Raw genomic sequence first — 7,171 nt, 5'->3', positions numbered from 1 at the left:
CCAGAAGAAAAAGTAGATAGATTTTTCTAGTCATGATGTCTCTTAGCAACAGCAGTCACAGGAAAATTATAGCACACATTCCCTCTAATCATATATCTATCTATGGAATGATTCACCCTAAATGCTTCAAGCAGAGCAATCATTGCTCAGCACATCTCTCCTCATTTAGCTTCTGCTCAAAACCCTCAAATGGCTTCCCAGTAATTCCAAAATAAAAGTCAAATCAGGTTTTCTTGCTTTTAAACTCCTCCACAATTCACCTCTCAGCCACCTTTTATTATTCACATTATTGAGGTCAAATTTACGCAAAATAAAATATATTCTTTGGGGGTGTATAGTTCCATATGCAGTCAACATATAGAACATTTCCATCTCCCCCTGGGGGCCAATCACTTCCCCCAGCCCTAACCACTGACAACCACCGATCTATTTTCTGTTCTACTAATTGACTTTCTAAGAAGCTCATGTTAATGGAGTCATACGGATGTAGCCTTTCAGTGTGTTTTGTCTCACTCCACTCACTTATTCCATTTCAGATTTATCCGTGTTGTTGCTTGTTCAGTAGATTGAGACTTTTATTAGCTTTGTGCTTGCTTTGGCAGCACATGTACTAAAATTGGAATGATGGAGAAGATTAGCATGGCCCCTGTGCAAGGATGACACACAAATTTGTGAAGCATTCCATATATTTTTTTAATTGAATGGTAACTATGTACATTAATGCACTTCTGGGGTACAGTGTGGGGTTTTCACATGCAATCTGAAATACTTCCATCAAACTGGTCAACACAGCCTTCAAGCATTCTATATTTTTGGAGAAATAAAAAGAGACTTTTTGTTTTTTTGCTGAGTAGTATTCCATTGTATGGATGAACCAAGTTTGTTTAGCCATTTACTCACTGAAGGATATTTATGTTGTTTCTAAGTATTAATAAATATAAATAAATCTCATCTAAAAAGTGATGAATAGAATTTTCATTGCTCTTGAGAAAATATCTAGGTGCAGGATTTCTGACACATGTAATAAATATATTTTAACTTCTAAGAAATCACCGAATTGTTTTCCAAAACTTTTACCATTTTATGTTTCCACCAGGAAGGGAAGATATTACCATTTATTCTTTATCTTCACCAGAACTTGTTTTTGTAAGGCAATTTTTTCTTTTGCCTCTCTAAGAAGTGTGTAATGGTATCTATGATACTGATTACACTGTGGTTGTAATTTGCATTTCTCAAATGACATTTAAGGTCTTTTCGTATGCTTATATGCTTGTTAATATTATGTAGTCAGTCCAAAATTTTTTGCCAACTTTTTGCTGGGTAATTTTGCTATTATTGAGTTTTAAAAGTTCTTTACATATTCCTGATAGAAATCTTCTAAATAAGCATTTTCAAATATTTGTTCTTCTCTGGTTTGTTCTCTACATTCTTAATAATGTCTTAAAAGATTGAATATTTTGCTGGGCACAGTGGCTTGTGATTGTAGTTCTGGCTACTTGGTAGGCTGAGGCAGGAGGATTGCTTCAGCTCAGGCCTTCTGGGTCACCCTGAGCTATGTAGGGGCCACTGCACTCCAGCCTCCTGGGTGACAGATCAAGACCTTGTCTTCTAAAAAAGAAAAAAAAAATGAAAGTTTTAAATTTTGAAAATTATAAATTTATCAATAATTTTCTGTCATGAATTATAATTTTGCTATTATATTTATGGACTCTTGGCAAAATATAAGGTCACAGAGATTTTTCTGTATTTTTTTGTAGAAGTTACAAACTTTTTGTCTTTACGCTTAGGTAGACAATTCATTTTGACTTAATTTTTGAATCTCAAGTTCCTTTCTTTTTCATTCTTTCTTTGCTTTTCTTGCATATAGATGAACAGTTGCTTCACCACAAGTAATTAATGATTGACTGTCCTTTCTCTGCTGGTTTACCTTTGCATTTTTGTCAATTCATTATACATGTGTGAGTCTATTACTGGGCTTTCTATTCAGTGCCACTAATGTCTGTATCTGTCCTTGTGCTAAAACCATGCTATCTTCATGACCAGTGCTTTTCCGTAAATCTTGAAATCATTCTATATGAGTCCTCCACATTCATTCTTCTTTTCAAAAATTGTTTGTTCTACTCTAGTTAAATGTGTATGTATCTCTCAACACAGTTTTAAATTACAGGATGCAAATACATTAAAAGGAGAAATGGACAATACACAATCCTTCTCGGAGACTTCAGCACTCTCATCTTACAAATGTATAAAGCAAATAGAAAATCAGCAAAGATATGTAAGACTTAAGTTACACTATCAATCATCTTCACGTAATTGACATTTATAGAACACTCCAGCAAACAAAAGCCATACATATAACCTTCAATTACGTATGGAATGTTCATCAGATAGACCACAGACTGGGACCAGGCTGGTTCAACTAAAAAAAAAAATCATCCAATGTAATTTACATATTAGCAGACTAAACAAGAAAAACACATAACCATATCAATAAGGAAGGAAAAGGCATTTGACAAAATAATATTCATTCATGATTTAAAAACCCTCTCAGATAAGAAGAGAAGGTGATTTCCTCAATCTGAAAAACTTTATACTTAACGAGGAAATATTGAATGCCTTTTCTCTTTCAGAGAGTATAAGTCATAGAAGCATATTCTCACTACTTTTACTCAATATTATACTGCATCCAGTCCTAATAAGAGCAACAAGGCAGAAAAAAGATCTTTGAAAGGCATACATTAAAAAGAAAGAAATGAAAACATCTCTAGTGACAGACAAGATAGACAAGATGACTGCTTCTGTAGAAAATATGAAATGCCAAAAACAATTATTGGCATTAATAGAAGAGGTTAGTACATTTGGGTGAGTCTCAAATGCTAAGCTAAAGAGGATAATATCAAAAGTAACGTACCGCATGTTTCTGTTTATGTGACGTTCTGAAAAAGATAAAACTATCAGGAATAGAAAACAGACTTGTTGTTGCCAATGGTTAGGCTTGAGGGAAGTGTCTCCCTGCAAATGGTAGTACCCCAAATTTCCTGGGGTGTTGGGATTGTTCTCTATCTTGGTAGCAAGGGTGGTTCTGAGAACCTATACACGTGTTACAACTCTTAAACTTGGATACCAGCCAAGAGTAAATTTTACTTTATGTAAGTTTAAATATAATAATAAATGAGAAAAAGAGACCTCTGACATCAAGGTCATTTAATACAAAATATCTAATAAGTCAAATAAAAGAAATTATAAGATTATGATCCTGAAATGCTTAGTAATTCCATTGTCTCCAATATGAACAAGTTTCTTAAAAAAATGTGATGGTATTATCAATCTTTAAGTTTCTCTAGGAGATGATATTCCTATCTTTTCCTGATCAGAGGTCACTGAAATGAATCAATGTCTCTACCTTTAAAATATTCAACTTCTAATTAAATGCCTGTGTCTTTTTATTATTTATTAACATAAAAATATTAGATTGATTTTACTAGCTATAATGATTTGGTTTACTTGAAATTCATTCCTTAGAAATACTTAACATGGGCAAATGTGGTGGCTCACTTCTGTAATCCCACCACTCTGGGAGGCCAAGCCAAGAGGATTGCTTGAGGCCAGGAGTTGGAGACCAGCCTGAGGAAGAGCAAGACTCCAGTCTTTACTCCCAGTGGTGGTGCATGCCGATGGTCCCAGCTACTGGAGTTTGAGGTTGCTATGAGTTCAAGTGATGCCATAGTACTCTAGCCTGGGCAACAGAGTGAGACTCTGTCTCAAAAAACAAACAAAATATATATGAGTCTGTGTGTGTGTAACATATGTGACTTTATATATTACAAAAAGAAGCCAATATAATTGTGCCAAACGTCCTCCTTAATATAATGGACTGTTTTCAGCCATTCCATATCTCTGTGTCTCTACAGAAAGGCATCTATATAGGTCATTTCTATGCATAGCTTCAGCTCATCAATTTTTCCTCACATGACCAATGAATTGTCACTATGTATATTCATCAATTTACTTTAATATGATCCATATTCTTGTATGATTTGGTTGCTCCAGAGGTCTTGGGTTCCTCCTCACCTAAGCATCTCTAACGCATATTAACATAAGATATCGTTTCTAGTAAATGAGGGAGAAGTGTTTCTTGGTTATTGTTCAGAGTTGCTGCTCTCTGTGAATTCTCTGCTAATATTATAATCTTCTTTGATTTACAAAAAGTAATCTAAGTGGCTGAGAGTTGAATTTTCCATGAAGGGGACATAATACCCTAAGTCTGTTTTCTGTAGATTTGTGACAAATTCTACGCCTTTATTAAATCCTAAGATTACTCAGAATAAACTACCTCCAAAGCTCTGGCCTATTTTATTTATTGCTAAAATGAAAACAGGTCAAAAATGCATTTCTGAAGTCTCTAATTAAGGATCCAATAATTAACTCTCAGAAAGTAGCAGGTGAGTAAGAGGAGATACAATCTAAGACAACATCAAATTCTAGTAAGAATCAGACATCTGAGACCCCAGGCTTCTTTATTTTTTCTCTATCCACCCTAGCTGATACACACTGTGGACAAATTCTCTAAAATTCCTGTTTATCAACACTAATAAAAAGAACAATTCAGAATCCAGGATATACAATACTGTCCTATCTAGTAAAGAAACATAACTAATATTTACTGATACATGTTACTTAATAATCTTTTGATTTCTAAAGGGCAAGTTTTTATTTTCAGTGTTAGACGTATGTATAAAGTTCTGCCTCAGTTGAGACAGATTCCCTGTGTCCTTACTAATAGGTGCTGACTTGAGAATTTACACAAAATGCTTCTATCTAGATCATTTCCACAGGCATTTATTGAGTATCCGCTATGGACCAGGTAGCATGCTTCTCTGTGGAAACATAAAGTTGGCTAGGGAAATCCCTACTCTGAAGGGGTGCATCAGTTCAAAGCAGAGAGGCCTCTATAGTGACAATAAAGTAATGGAAAGCAGACAGTGTCTCCAATGCCCTGAGTGGGACTAAAGTACGGAGAGTATGTAAAGGAGAAAAACTCTGAATCTGGTTGGGGAGATACATGAAGGTTTCCAGAAGGAGCTAATGGGGGAGAGGGTCCAGTGAAGGTGAGGCAAGCCGTGCTGGGTGGGAATGTAAAATGAAGCAGGTGGGAACAGTGAGTACTGCTGTTTAATCGAAGCATAGAAAGTAGCCGTGGTACTAGGAACTGATAAGTTAATTAAAATTGGAAAGCCTGGTTTTAAATACCTAGTTTTGTACTTTATTAATACAAGAAATTTGTTGGTCAAAGATTTATGAAATATATTCAGAAAAAATGCACTCATGTAGACATACACACATACATATAAAAACATTTTCATATAAAATATGCACATAGATATGTCTATATAACATAGAGTGTTATTCATTGAAGTGAGAACAACCTACTTGAACTGCAGTGGTAAGTTTGGAGAAATCTTTGAATCATCAGTTACAATATAAACATAAAATTGACTTATGGCAAAGGGAGTCATGGATGTGATATTTGGATATTCAAGTAAATACAGGATAATTAAAATCTTAGTGTTACATGCTATTACAGTATAATGCATCTAACTGTATCGTTATAGAGTATTCTGAAAATACCGGCACTGACATTGTTAAAGATGGGCTAATGTATTGGAAAAAGAATTTATGCCACTTAGACTGATAAGGTGGAAAAATCCTGCTACCTGTTGTTTTCATATCAAATCTCATGACCCTTTTTAGAACAAAAATTGCAATTGGCTATTCAATGCCCTCATACTTAACACCTTTTTGGGTGAAATCAGTGATTTTATGGTAACCTCTAGCTCACTGAGGAAAGACATTTTTTCCAAACCTCATTGTAGTGGAACTTGAATTTTACACGGAGTCATTGACTAAAAAGGAAAATCATTAAGACGTTCTCATCTGATCTCACAAATTGCTAATGCCGCCCTCTAATGGTCTGTTCACAACTGAATTTTTTTTGTAGATCATACACCCGTAGAATGACCATCTAGCTTCCTATTAATATTTTATAGTTTATTTTATGCACTTCTAACAATTCTCTATGTTTAACAAAAATCATAAGAATTTTCATATAATAATAGATACTTATAATATAATAGATATTCTGCATATTTCCTGGTTATATTCCATCACAAATAAACATCATGCTCACTTTTTATCTTCTGTTAGAACAATAAACAAATCTACTAAAGTGAAAAACTTTAAGGGGAAGGGAAAGACTGTAAAAATACATGCTTTCTTGTTTGCAAGGAATGATATTGATCTATTTCCAAACAAAGACATAGGAATAACTTAAACAATTCTCAATACATAGCACCAGACAAGTAATTCAATGTTCACTTTTTCAACATTATTCAATCCAAATGCACAGATGTTATGAAGAACCAGCATGAGTATACCACATAGTCTCATATGGTCAAGGATTTCTAGTCGAATCGATTATAATCATAATAAAATATAAGTACCATTTATTTATTGAGAAACCATTTATTGAGAACATGCTATGTACTAGACATAGTGATGCAACTTTTGTTCTAAGGATTGTGTGAAAATAATCATGTCAAATTTCATATGAGAAAGGCAGCGCCTGTGGCTCAAAGGAGTAGGGCGCCGACCCCATATGCCAGAGGTGGCAGGTTCAAGCCCAGCCCTGGCCAAAAACTGCAAAACAAACAAACAAAAAATTGTAAGAGAAGAGAATGAGTCTGTCTCTAGAAGGATTTGGAAAACTATAAAGAGAATGGACACTTCAGCTGAAGTTTTGTGATTAGGTAGAAGCTTTTCCAAGTAGGAATGGAGATAAGACATAATAGAGTGAAAAGAGGAAATAAGCAAAAAGAGCAGGAAGCAGAAATGCATCTCATTTGTTTTTGGCTGAAAAAAAAAACAAATCTCCAGCCCCAAGATATTGAAGTCTTAACACCAGTACCTACAAATGGGGTCTTCTGTGGCACTAGAATTCTTGCAGATATAATTAAGATGTAAGTTAAGATGGGGTCATACTGCAGCCCCTTGATTTAATATGTCTAATATCCTTATAAGAAAACAAGACACAGAAAGAGTCACACACACACAGAGCAGAAGGTGGCAGACACAACATGGGGGTAGCATGGCTACATGACTAGGGAGGCCAATG

The 7,171-nt window shown here is 34.7% G+C and overlaps 1 non-coding gene across 1 annotated transcript; it reads left to right on the top strand.

Moving 5' to 3' along the window:
• Positions 1–586: 586 nt before the first annotated feature.
• Positions 587–691, top strand: LOC111723784. The gene has a single exon (XR_002772253.1). It is a non-coding gene; the product is annotated as a U6 spliceosomal RNA (small nuclear RNA).
• The last annotated feature ends 6,480 nt before the right edge of the window (positions 692–7,171 follow it).

This window comes from Otolemur garnettii, unplaced genomic scaffold (genome assembly GCF_000181295.1).
Source record: "Otolemur garnettii isolate 467f Iridium unplaced genomic scaffold, OtoGar3 scaffold00015, whole genome shotgun sequence".
NCBI classification, from domain to species: Eukaryota; Metazoa; Chordata; class Mammalia; order Primates; family Galagidae; genus Otolemur; species Otolemur garnettii.
This window is presented reverse-complemented; position numbering and strand designations above follow the sequence as displayed.